Raw genomic sequence first — 13,281 nt, forward strand, 5'->3', positions numbered from 1 at the left:
CAAGTACATCGAAAGCTGAACAAGTGAATGAAGTTTCGAGTCAAAGTTCAAAAGCTGAAGGAGAAGAATCAAAGGAGTCAAAAGAACCAGTGGAAATAAAAAGAGTAAGAAGACCCAACTAAAAGTACAGATCACCGGAATGGTCTTATGTGGCACTGTCTGAAGGAGGAAAAGAAGAAACAGTGACTCGAGATAATCCGGAAGAGATCTTGAGAGAAGTGGTTGAGGAAGATACTGGTGAAATTCTGAAAGTACTCTTGACTGACATTGGAGAAGAGTCGAGTACTGAGGATTTTGATGTCGGAGATCTAATACAATTTGATATTGAAGAAATTGAAGTGAAGAATGACAAGTATCCAAACTGAATAAAGGAGGATTCACTTGGATTAAGTGAACGAAAAGATCATTTGGAAAAACTGAAAGCTGAAGAATTACTGAAGAATTGAAGAGTTCCAACAGTAGTGGAGTAGTAGAGACTAAACTAAAGTAGTAAAATGGCTAACATAGAGGATAATAGAAATAGATGTGCCTTCTTTAAAAGGTGGTGTAGAATGTGCTGCTGCTGTACTGGATTATTAATGCTTCTATGGGGTGTTTTAGTTTTATTAGTTACTTTTAAAGTAGAGTTTGAGATGCATACAGAGAATGTGACAAATGTAGAGAAGAATTCGCAAAAAGTAGTTCCAATTAGAATTAGTAATACTTACATACACAAAGATAGGTCAATTAATAACTTTTCTAGTAATGTTTTTTCAAAATTGTTATATGAATATGTGAAAACAATGGAAGTAAGGGATTGCTACGTCTGTATGCAATTACCTGCATCCGTTTCAGAGGGTGTTACTTATCATCATTTACCAGCTACATATGGTATTTCCTGTAGTATTTTAAGTAGTGTTTTTTATTTGTTAGGGAAAGTAGATTATAAGATGTCTAACAGAGATAGTATTTTTGGGCACTTGCCAATGAACAAAGAGCTGAATCCAGCTAAAGAAGCTAACACTTTTGGTGAGATTTTTATTGAAGAAAAAGGATTGACATTAGATTACATTTTTAAGAATAATTTAACTTGCAGTTTGAAAGGAGAGGAGAAAGCTTTCCTGGATATGGTAGAAGAAAGGAGATTGAACATGCAGGAAAAAGCAGGAAAATATAAAGTGAGTGAGACAATTTGGGACATTGAGATGGGAAAAGAGTTGAAGAATGGGGCTAGTCCAACTTTAGCTTTAGATGCACCACAGAAAGGTAAACTTTGCATTACAAGAAGGAAATCCCAATATGATACATATTTTGTTGGGACTAGTGAGTGCCATGATACATACTTCATTGCAACAGGTTGGGGTTTCAGAGGTGGAGAAGATACAATTTTTCCAAGAGTATATTATGTTTGTGGGAACAAGGCTTATTACAAGTTGCCTGACCATTGGTATGGCACGTGTTATGTGGGCCTGGTTTTTCCAAAGATTTTTCATATAGATAAAATAACAGATGTAGAACATATTAATTTACTAATGCGTTTTAAGAGAGAAACTTGGTCTGAAATAGTGGGTGACATTTTTGGGGTTTTGATTCCAGCAGTGGGAATTTCTTTGAATGCTTATGGAATTCGGAAACTGTCCACAGTGGTTGATCGCTTGTCGACAAATACCGCTGGAAGGTTCCTTTTGGTGAATACGGAATTAAGTGCCGTACGTGCCATGTCTATGCAAAATCGACTTGCCCTTGATATTCTATTGGCCAAGGAGGGTGGAGCCTGTGGAATGCTGAAAGTTCAACATTGTTGCACTTACATTCCAGACGGAAGCAAAGACCTGAAGGTCTATATCAAAAATATTACTGATTTGCATGAAGAATTAGTACCACTTGAAGCTGGGTATTTTTATGGACTAAAATAGCTAATAAAATGATAGCTGTTAAGGATTTTATTGCAAAAATAGGTAGTACTATTATAGGTAGAATATTGTTTCCTTTAACTTGTATAATTGTTGCTTTATTGATAATAAGATTGGTGTGTGTGTGTTGTAAAAACAGGGGAGGGAGGAAGAAATTGAATAAAGAAAAGAAAAACAAGAGGTTGAAAAGAGAACCTCAAGAAATTGAATTAGAAGAATTAAGGGAGAGTGTTTACTTAGAGACAAAAAGGGATGATGAAAGAGTGACTGGTGTGTAATGTTGTGTAAGGGGAAAAAGACATTTCCGATTTCTCCTAAAATGGGACTAAATGATCACTATTTTTTTTTTTGGGGGGGTTTATTTGGTGATAAAATCACCAAAGGGGGGATTGCTGGAGCAGAGTTTTCTGTTTGAAAATTCGCTGGTTTTTGAAGCTCTGGCATGTCTATTTGTCATATTAATTTTATTAATTACTAGCAATTAATTATTTGTCTTATGCAAGTGCGTTTATATTAATCAATGCGTTTGTCCTAACAAGAGAGAGTTACACGTGGGTGCGCATAAATGTGCTGTTTAAAAATAACGTGCGTGTTTTCATGTTTAAACGTTGCTATGTGCTGTTTATTTTTGAGCACAAAATGCTTTCCGAAATAATGCTTTTCTATGTTGCAAGTGCTAGATAGATGCATACACATAAGGGTATTAGTGGGGTTAACACTGTTTAATCACTATGCTGTGGTAACGTTGTTTTTGTTTCTTTTAATTAAGATGGTCTATTGTGGCCTATGGCGGCCTAGTTAAAGATGGCCGATTTTGTAAGCCTGGCCTCGAGTTGAGAATAGAAAACTGTGATGGAAGAGAGCCCTGCTGAATATGGTCCTGAAGTCAGCTGACCACAGTCCTTGCTTGCCTTATAAAATTTTCCGTGAGGACATCAGCAGCCGGGGTAATCTTCAAGTGAAATGGAACGTCCTTGGCAGCCTTGGGAAAACAAAGGAGCCTTAGAGAAAGACTCTGAGCATTGGTCTCATTGCCGAGGAGAAGTAGAACTAACAGATACATTTGAAATTCTTGGTTCCTGTTCCGTAGTCTTTATTTTGTGATTTTTCCTGAGCGGAGATTTTTGAATGTTGCAATGTTACATCCTTTCCTTCTCGCTCTGCTCAGCGGTCCAGCGGACATTACAACTTTTCTTTGTATCTTTCTTTTGTTCAATTTAGTATAAGAATTGTTAGCCTAGAGAGGGCTTTGCCACTTGCCATTTGCCTTTGCCGCGTATCGAATCTGCGTTGCTGAGGATTGATGCTGAAGGGACTTCGTCTTGAGAGACTTTACCAAGAGACTTGTCCTGACCCGTTCTGACACTTAGCTAGAATAGGTAACTATGAGAAAAATGATTTATGCTGCTTGATTTTCATTTGACTAATTTTAGATAAAGCAATATAACTTGAACATGGTGTTGGATATTATTTCTTGTCAATTATTGTGTATTATATTTTGATTATTCGTATAGGTTGTATAGATTATGTTTATGGACAGTCACAATAATTAGATCTTGTCGACCTGATATAGATGCAGGGTGACTAGGAGTTTTCTTTCCACAGGTTTATTGCTGCTGGTAGAGTATTTGAGCGTATGTTAGTGAAATGGGCCCTAGCGTATGATGAATGTATGTGCGTGTAACTGTGAGATTACTCTATCTGTGATAGTGGGAATATTATACATACCCTGATCTCTATCACCTGCTGCCAAGATGATGTAATAGATCTCGGAAGGCAGATCAAAGGCATTTAACTATCACCGTTTAATCTTCATGCATGAAGGTGGATTGTGCATAAGTTCAAGTGTAGATTAGAACTCTGCCCTATTGCTGTGTCAGAAGGTCCTCCCGAAGGGTCAGCTTGATCGGAAAACAGATGCTCATGTTCAGAAGTTTAGGATATCAATCTACCCTTGCCCAGTCCAGAGCCACTAGGATGATTTGGGCCCAGTCAGTCCTGATCTTCTTGAAAACTCGGGCAGGAGCAGCATTGGCGGCAGGGGCGGTACCTCATCAGGGGCAGAGGAGCATCGCCCCACCTGCTGCGAGCAACAGTACTCACAGAATAATAAAACAGTCATTACCATTCTATTATTCTGTGTGTCATGAGGGTGTGGGCGGGGCAGCTTCCTGCAGATTGCAGGATGACTGCTGCTGCCCCTGCCAGTGCGCAGGTTGGATTAGCCGGCTGCCTACCGCCGGCCTAACCGATATGTGCACTTTATACACTACAATCCCAGCACTGTAAAGCAGCCGTGGGATTGCATGCACAGGCCCCCAGCCTCAAAATGAGCACTGGGGTAGCCTGCTCCAACCAATCCTGGAGTTGCTCTGCAGCTCCAGGATTGGTTGGATTCGCATGCAGGAAGCCCTGACGTCACACTGATGCTCTCAGACTCTTCCCGATGCAGCAGCCGGTGGCGTCGCTGCTGCCGAGCAAGTAACAGGATCTGCCTCAAAGCCGAGAGAAGCTCCCCTGCTGCCACTCATCCTGAACTCTGTAAAATGAAGAGATGAAATAAATTAAAAATAAAAGTATGTTCGGTTTGTCAGAGGAGTGAAATTGAAAATGAAAGTAAGTTTGTTTAGTCAGTTGAGTTGTTTTAAGTTAGAGTTACGATTATTTTGGAAACCGGGTGCCTCGCAGTCTCGGAGTCATTACATTAAATTATCAAGTATTTTTAGGTCTCGCCTACGCAGCGCGCATGCACTGCATAGGAGGACCTTTAGCCGTCGTTCTGCTCTTTTTGGAAGCACATACTCGTGCATGTGGCGGCATCCACCTTGCGGGAGCACGCAGGGGCGCGCAACAAGCACGAGTCTGTGCTTACAAAAAGAGCAGACTGCGCATGCACGCACCACTCTCGGGCTTGTTAGGTCTCCTGTGCACGATTGTTAATTAGTGCGTTTGCCGCGCTCGGGGTGCCGGGAGCGGAGTGTGACCAGCGCTTGTTTAAACGGGTATTCGCTTCGGTATATCATGCTCTATTTAAATCCCTCGATTCTATCACTCATATTGTTTCTCCTACCTTCTGCATTAAGCTGAAAATCACTCTGTCACTTTTTTCTTTTTCGTCTGGTTTGCACCATTAAAATAAATACTGAAGAAGTTACAAAACTATTGCTACTCAGAGGGACAGTATCTAGGAGACACTTATTGGCATTCGGATACCCCCAGTGTTTTCTTTCTTTTTAATTACTCCTCCATAGCTGGCTCTACGCCTTCTACTGTCTATTTGTCAGGATTTGACCAGCTCAAAAGATTTTGCCCTATTATAATCCACTGACGCTCATATCATGTTAATTTGCACTTCCCTGCCACTCTCTTCATCCCTTGCCTGTGGCTTGGAGGGCATTCTAAGAGTGCAATGATAGATTCAATTCCCATACATCAAACTCAAAAAAACGGGTTTCTTTAATGATTTACCACACACACAGTATGAAAAACTATATATATAACATTCTGTCATGTTTGGCACCGCCTGCTGTTTTTTTAATGTTATTCACAACATTACAATGAGACATCCTCATCATTAACGTGAAGATGCTGCATCTTTGATAGTATGATAGGAGTCGTGATTTGGTTTGCAGGCACCAAAAACAATAAAAGCAGAAGTCCAGTGCATGTACCAAATCACAGAAGACTATGCAGTGACACTCTCACAGGTTATTTTCAATCAAGATGCAAATGGAGGACAACTGAGCCCGTCAACAATTGTGGTCACCATACCTTGGGACATGCGGCATGCAGCACACTAGTCAAATGCACACTCAGTCTGCAGTGGTCCACACCAAGCAGCTTCATGTATCAGTTTCTTCCTCATGTTGTTTCTTCTCAGTTATGAAAAATTGAGCACTAGTTATCAAGACTGAGGTGCACTGTTCTATGAGGAATAAAAAGCTAGGAGAACAATGTATAATCATGAAAACACTCCTGTATTTCGTTAAGAGTGGGCTCCCGGAGAACTGGAAAAAATCACAACACTATCACAGCTAATTTGAATTCCTCAAGCATCAGAACGTGAAAGATACCTTACGTAAACAAGCATTTGCAATGCAATAGGTCTCGCATTTACGTGAGTTTGAGCTATTGACATTGCAAACAACAATGCCTTTTATTTTTGTTTTTGTTTTTAAAACATAAATAAAGGGCAATGTCATTTACAATGCCAATAGCTTAACCCCTTCAGTGCCCATGACGAGCTGGACTCGTCATGGGCCGCGGTGGCGCTGTGCCCATGACGAGTCCAGCTCGTCATAGACCCCGCCCGCTAATGCAACGGCCGGCACTGGGCGGGGAAAGGGGCGGGCACTGAAGGGGTTAAACTTGAGTAAATGCAAGACCTATTGCATTGCAAATGCTTGTTTTGTTTGGCAGCAGGCATTGGCGGAGCTTCAGGTGACCTACATTTTTAATGCTCCCACCATGCAAACACAGTTATTTGTATATTGTCTGGCGAATTCAATGTTCAATTCCCTATACTGACCTATGGTTACTGATGGCTGCATGGGTTTTTATGGCAGGTTTTAATTCAGTCAGCAGTACTTACACAGCCATTTATTTCCGTTAACATTTTTATCTCCCTCTCTCTCTTCGGCCTGCTGAGTGTTTGCACAGCCAAACCAACTGTCTGAAAATAATATATATTACACAGTGTACTACACAGTGCAGGACAGAGAAAACTTTAGCTCCCGGTATGTTACCCTGGTCAGGCCTTGCAAGGGGTAAGAAAAGTGTGGAGAGGGAGGGAGGCATCACAAGGTGTGCACCACTGAAACACCTTGGCGTATAGTTGCTACTGGTACTGCCAGTAACATACAGTTACACAGTATAATATGGTGGCTTGCCAGTTTATTTTTATAATCTTCTCAAAATTCTAATCTCCTTGTAATAATATATTGAAAACATCAACAACCTTCATGTTTAACTCTTTGAAAGCGAGGCATTTGAAACAGAGTGGTATTAAAGAGACTAAAGAGTCCTGTTGGAAATTAAGCTTGCCTCGTCAGAACTGAAACAGCGACATTAAAACTGAGTGTTGTTTGACCTTAAGTACGTCATTCCCATGCATGTGTTAGGAACTGGATGATAAAGTGTCAGATGCTATCCTACTAGTACATGCCAGCACTTTATCAGCCAGGGGTTCCAGATTCTACCTTGAAATGTTGCATTGATGTAATACCTGGTTAAGGTATTTTAGGAAGCAAGGTGGAGTGCACAAAGAATAGTCACAATTGCTTTATTAACCTCCTTGCTTTCTCAAATGTGCTTGAAAATGCACCATTTGCCCACTCTTTTTTCCTAGGGGGACAATCCCCCCGAACCCTTCTTATGACACTTGGGCTTGCTTGCTTCCCACAGGATACTCATCCCAACCTTTTACGCCTCACCTCTTTCACATGTCACCAGCCGCCACTGATTGGCGGGCAGACGTACAGGAGTCCTGGGTTCCAGTCTAAATGGAATGCATCTGCTAGCGCAAACCACTGCAGAAACTCCAATGGGCTAACAGTGCAGCCATTGCATATTCTTGGTAGTGGTGAATAGCTCAAGCCAAGGTTTCCCCATTCTCTGTAGACACCTTGCACCACCTCCAGATGTAGACATCATTTGTGACCTGAAAAGCATTGGTGGCTGAGGTCGTCCGCCCTGGCGTTCAGAGATCCAGCCAGGTGCTGCACAACCAGGAAGAAATCCTAATGCTTCAGCCAGGTCTAGAGGTGCCGAGCCTCCAGGCACAGTTTTCATGACCCCATCCCACCCTGTTTATTGCAATAATATATGGTGGTGGTGTTGTCAGTGAACACCTGAATCAACCATCCTTTAATGGATCGGAGGAAGGCTTTCAACGCCAAGCCCTAAGGTCCAAAAGGTTTATGTGGTACTCGGACTCTGCAAGAAACCAGGTTTCTCTGATCTCCAGCTCTCTCTGGTGGCTGCCCCAACCTAGAAGTAATGCATCGGTCAACACTGTCAGCTCTGGGTGGAGATGGGTGAGAAGTCTGACCTTGGCCCAATCACGGTTAAGTAGCCACCACTAAAGATCTTTTGCAGTCTCCATAGAAATCTGTACCAGGTCAGAGATTTTCCCCTGATTCTGCACCCACTGGGACTTGAGGTCCCACTTCATCAGCACAATGTAGAATGCCATCAGGCCCAGCAGCCTCATGGTCAGTCTCACAGAAATCCAGGACAGAGGTTGAAACATTGGGATCATAGCCCAAATGTCATGGACTCTCTGCTCTTGAGGGAAGGTGCAGAACTACACTGTATTCAGCATAGTTTCAATGAAACGGAGCATCTGAGACGAATCATATGTGGCTTAGCCATATTGATCGTGAACCCCAGTGAAAGTAGGAGGTTCGTTGACGTCTGGAGGTGGGTGTCGACTGCCTGGGGTGAGCCTGCCTTCAACAGCCAGTCATCGAGGCAGTGGAAGACTGGAACCCCTGACATCCAAAGATACGGTACCATCACATTCACAAAACCCTTGGTGCGGCCAAAGGGGAGCACAGTGAACTGGAAATACTCGTGGCCCACCCTGAAGCACAGGAAATGTCTGTGGGCTTGCAGGAGGAGGGGACTCCACAAATGAAAGGGCGTAACCCCTCTATCCAATTTGGAGTACCCACTTGTTGGTGATTATATTACTGCATTGGGGCAAGTGGTGCTAGATCCTGACACCAAGAGAATGACTGTGTTGGGCATGAGGATTGCTAAAGAGGTTTGAAGGCTGCGGCAGCCATAGGGGCGGGAGACTGGATGGGGCATTGGGCATGCATTCCGTGTCCATTTTGGGATCCGTGACTCCGTCCACGACTGCAGCTGTGATCGGGAAGCCAGTGAAAGGATCAGGGACCTGTATGTTTGGCATTTCCAAAAACGCTCATGCACTGAGTCAGCTTTGTTGCCAAACAAGTGGGAGCCATCGAATGGCATGTCAATCAGGGATAATTGCACATCCCCAGAAAATCCAGTGGACCACAACCAAGTGTGATGATACAGCATCAGTGTAGAGGCCATGGTCCTGCCTGGAGTGTCTGTGTTGTCCAGCCCACACCTGAAGGCGAACTTCTCTGATTCCCGGCCATCCACTGAGGCTTGGTTCAGGATGGCACTGCCCTCTTCAGGGAGCATGGGGAGCAGCTGCATAACCGAGTCCCATAATGCATAGACGTATCAGCCCAAGAGGCATGCAGTGTTCAGCAACTGCAAAGCCAAGCTGGCAGAAGAGAGAATGTGCTTCCCAAAATTATCCAGCCTCTTGTCTTATTCGGTGGAGTGGTACAAAATGCGTTTGTGTTAATTTTGGCTGTTGAGGCCTGTACCACCGGGCTCTCATGGAAGGGATACTGGGAGAGGAAGGCTGGGTCTCCTGGGGCGGGACAATGGCGACGGGCAATACTGTAGTACACAGGAGTCACCATGCAAGGCTTAGCCCAGGCCCCCAAAAGATCATCAGTAAGGAACTCATTAAAAGGCAGCACAGGTTCCGCAGAGCACCAGAAGCACCTCTGTCAAGACGTTGGTCTTGACTTCAACCGCAGACAGTTGTATATCAATGACTTCCATTACCCTGCACATCACTCTTGATAAGGATGAGCCTTCGTCAGAAAAAGGGATATTCCCAGAAGGGAAAGGATACCAGAGTCTGGGGAGATGTCAAGGCTGTTGGCATCACCCAGCTCCTCATACCAGTTTATTTCCTGAATAGGATCGTGCTGAAAAGGACCATACCCTTGTTCCTCATCGCCGCCTCAGGGTTAATGGGCCCATCCAAATGTCGCAAATGCAGCGGTTGGTACGGTCTGGACAACGCTGGGTCGACATTGAGCGGCATTGACTCAGAGTTGAAAAGAGGGATAGGTTCATCATCCAGCTGGACTGGAGCCAGGAAGGGTATAGGCACCCTTGTCGGAATCAAGCTATGTCTGGGGGCGGATCCAGAGGGCCCAGCAGGTTTCACCAAAAACCATGTCATATGTATGCTTGTTAACATAGCTCTTTGTATGAGAGCTGTGGCTGTATTAAAGATAGTAACTTTTCTATACGTTCCATCAGCAGTGATAACAGGAACACAAATTTCTGTTTAATGTCAACATAGAGTTTAAACTGGTCTCCGTACAGCATAACTTATTTAACAAATTACTTTTCAGTACAAGACCAAATCGCCTGAACTGTATTTTACTGTAATGACATATCAGACGGTCCCTTTGGTGTCAAACGTGGTCTGGGACTTACCTGACTACATCCCAAGCTGGTTTAGATCAAACAAGTGTGTTGTTGTAATAGCTGGCCATTTACAGCACAGGTCAGTCAACAAAACAGGCACACACATCAGTGGCTCATCACTGACCACACTGGAGGCTCACGGCATGCTCTATGGATGCAATGATACAACTCAGGGATGGCATGGTGAGCAAAAGAATGATGGATTTAACCCAGATCTCTTGACAGGGGGTGAATGTTTTGACTTGTTCTGCATTCCGTCTATCAATTGTGTGTCTTTTGCTTTCTCGCCCTAAGTGCGCCAGGTATGCCCAGACGTGGGTCCTGGGCTCACTGTGCCACTGGAATCAAGCTATCCTGGCTGAAGAGGGGTGAAACTCCGAAACTGGTCCTAGGATGTTTGTTTCCCGTCCAGGGAGGACCTGGCTTGGCAGTTCGGGCTGGACTGTTCCCATGAGGCACAGGGTCAAGACTGATTTGCATATGGCCAGGTCTAAACTGGGGTGACATAGTGAGCAAAAGAATGATGGATTTAACCCAGAACTCTTGACTGGGGGTGAATGTTTTGATTTGTTCTGCATTCTGTCCATCAATTGTGTGTCTTTTGCTTTCTCGCCTAAATGCGCCAGGTATGCCCAGACGTGGGTCCTGGGCTCACTGTGCCACTGGAATCAAGCTATCCTGGCTGAAGAGGGGTGAAACCCCGAAACTGGTCCTAGGATGCTTGTGTCCGGTCCAGGGAGGACCTGGCTTGGCAGTTCGGGCTGGACTGTTCCCATGAGGCACAGGGTCAAGACTGATTTGCATATGCCAGGTTTAAACTGGGTGGCATGGTGAGCAAAAGAATGATGGATTTAACCCAGATCTCTTGACCTGGGGTGAATGTTTAAATTTGTTCTGCATTCCGTCCATCAATCGTGTGTCTTTTGCAACTCAGGGAAGTGGCTGGTGCATTATTTGCCACCAAGGAACCCTTTTACTACTAGACCTTGAGGAAGGGCAACAGCTGTTTGGGGTCTAAGCTCAACAGAAGTATTTTATTGAAGCAAACTCTGGAAAGCTCAATGTTGTCAATGATTCTCAAAAATATTGGGATACAGCTCCAGACCAGGGGGAACTGATTACTTCCTTCCATGCACTTGCCCCCACCAGCACAGACACATGGAAAGTTCTGCAGAGTTTATCACTTTAAAAGTCGGAATTATCACGATTCAGCACAGGCATACATCACAAAAAATACCCATGTGGAATGTTTTTCCAACCAGGGTGTGGATTTCCCACAACGCAACGGCTGGAGCAAAGTATGCACTCTCATAAAATAGTGTAGATTGGAAAAGAGGTCGGCTCCTCTCAAAATGAAATGAAGTCATAGAATAGAGTGTGGACATTACAAAATGGCGGTGTCAATGGTATATTATGGATTAGGTATGTGGAACCAGGCTGACATAGCACGGAATGGGCATGGACCGCAATGCAGTAAGGACATGTTCAATACAATTGGAACATCTGTGACAAGAAGAGGTTGGACTTTAAGGGAATGATCTCTACTTGTGACTTTTAAGTTTGATGGGCAATATGAGCGTGATCTATTAAGTAGGGTGAGAACTGTAGAAAGAGAGGATGTAGTGAGCAGTAGATGGTTATACAGACAGAGGGAGACTGTAATGGCAGGAAGGAAATGGGGTTCAGAGGCATGAACTTACAAAAAGTGGTTAAACAAGGCAATGAAGTAGGTTAGGCATGGAAGCAGGTTGAGTTTTAAACAGGCAGGTCGTCAAAGTTTTACAGTGCAATTTTGTCGATCTAGGTCACAAAGAGACGGTATTGTTGAGTGACTAGGTTGTCTATTCTGGAAGGCCCGAGCTGTTGCCCTGGGCTTCATGAGGCCTGCTTTCAAGTGGCCGATTAAACTACCATGCAACTTTTGTAATTACAAGAATTGTGGTGTTTAATGCACCCAGTAATTACCAGGTATGATGAAGCTCACACCCTTCTTTAAATTTCGGCATTTCAAACCTGCCAGTATTTAATAATGGGAAGTGGTGCTGTGTTTACTGGGACGTGCAGATTTTAGTGCAGTAAGCTCTAAAATGAATATTTTATTCCCAAAACCTCAGAATAGTGGATAATTATCGTAGCCGATAAATTGGGATTTTTACCATATGCAATAATTCTTGCTTTCAACTTGTTCTACTCATATTCGGGTATACACTCTCCCTGTGCCTCAATATTCCGATATGCCAATTTTGGGAGTGTTTAGAAACAGGCTGACAACATGTATTACGCACAAAGGTTCTCATTCCCCGTTATTTGGTGGGGATACTGTAGGTACCATATACCCACATCAAATAATGGAAACTCTAAGTTTTCCACCGAAAATGAGTGCAGACCCGAGAAAAAAAGGTCCTTTTCCGCAAGAAAATTCCCCTTTCTGACCTAAATAAAAGGATATTTCCATTGCCACTTAAAACCTGCTTTGTTGGGGTGGCAAATTGCAGAGGGGGTATTGCTTTGGTCAGAATGTAGGCGGAAGGCCCGTGACAGGCAGAGCGATGGCCGGGGTAGCCTTATCCATTACCCCCTAGCGCTGCAGAGCCTCCGCCCAGCGTCGGGTTGGTAACGCGGGCACTCGGGCAATGCCTGAGCGGCCGGTATCTGTGTTCCAGCTGTGGGCGCTTTTTTTTAGAAGCCTGGGGGGCCGTTTTGGGCAATTTCTGTGTTGTTCGATGCAGCCAGGGGCCCAGTGGGTGCCCGAGTGGCCTTTCTTGAGGTAGATGGGCGTCCATTACCTCCCCTTTATCAACGGGCAGAGGTGTCACTCCCTTTCTCTCGCTGGGCCGTCCCGTTAATATATGCATATTGAGCGGGGGCAGGGGGCCTGAGCAAAAGTGGCCTCACTTGTTTTCGGATATGTTTCACCAGTGTAAACTAATCCGTGCGTTTTTTTTAACCCCTCCCTTTTTTGATAAAATTTCTTAGAAACAGTATTTTGCGGAAAGGCAATTATGCAAATGTGGGCCACTTTTTATGAACGTGCCCGGGCCATTTTATAATCCCAATCCAACCCCGCCTCGCCCACAGCCCCGGCCCGTGGTTTCCCTAGGTGCGGAACCACATA

The 13,281-nt window shown here is 44.1% G+C and overlaps 1 protein-coding gene across 2 annotated transcripts in view; it reads right to left on the minus strand.

Annotated features, from left to right (window-relative positions):
• The window catches only part of LOC146857878 (uncharacterized), a 1,488,219-nt gene that overhangs the window by 491,846 nt on the left and 983,092 nt on the right, over positions 1 to 13,281 (minus strand). The gene's annotated exons all lie outside the window — the stretch shown is intronic.

The sequence above is a fragment of the Triturus cristatus genome, chromosome 3_2, assembly GCF_964204655.1.
Source record: "Triturus cristatus chromosome 3_2, aTriCri1.1, whole genome shotgun sequence".
In the NCBI taxonomy this organism is placed as follows: domain Eukaryota; kingdom Metazoa; phylum Chordata; class Amphibia; order Caudata; family Salamandridae; genus Triturus; species Triturus cristatus.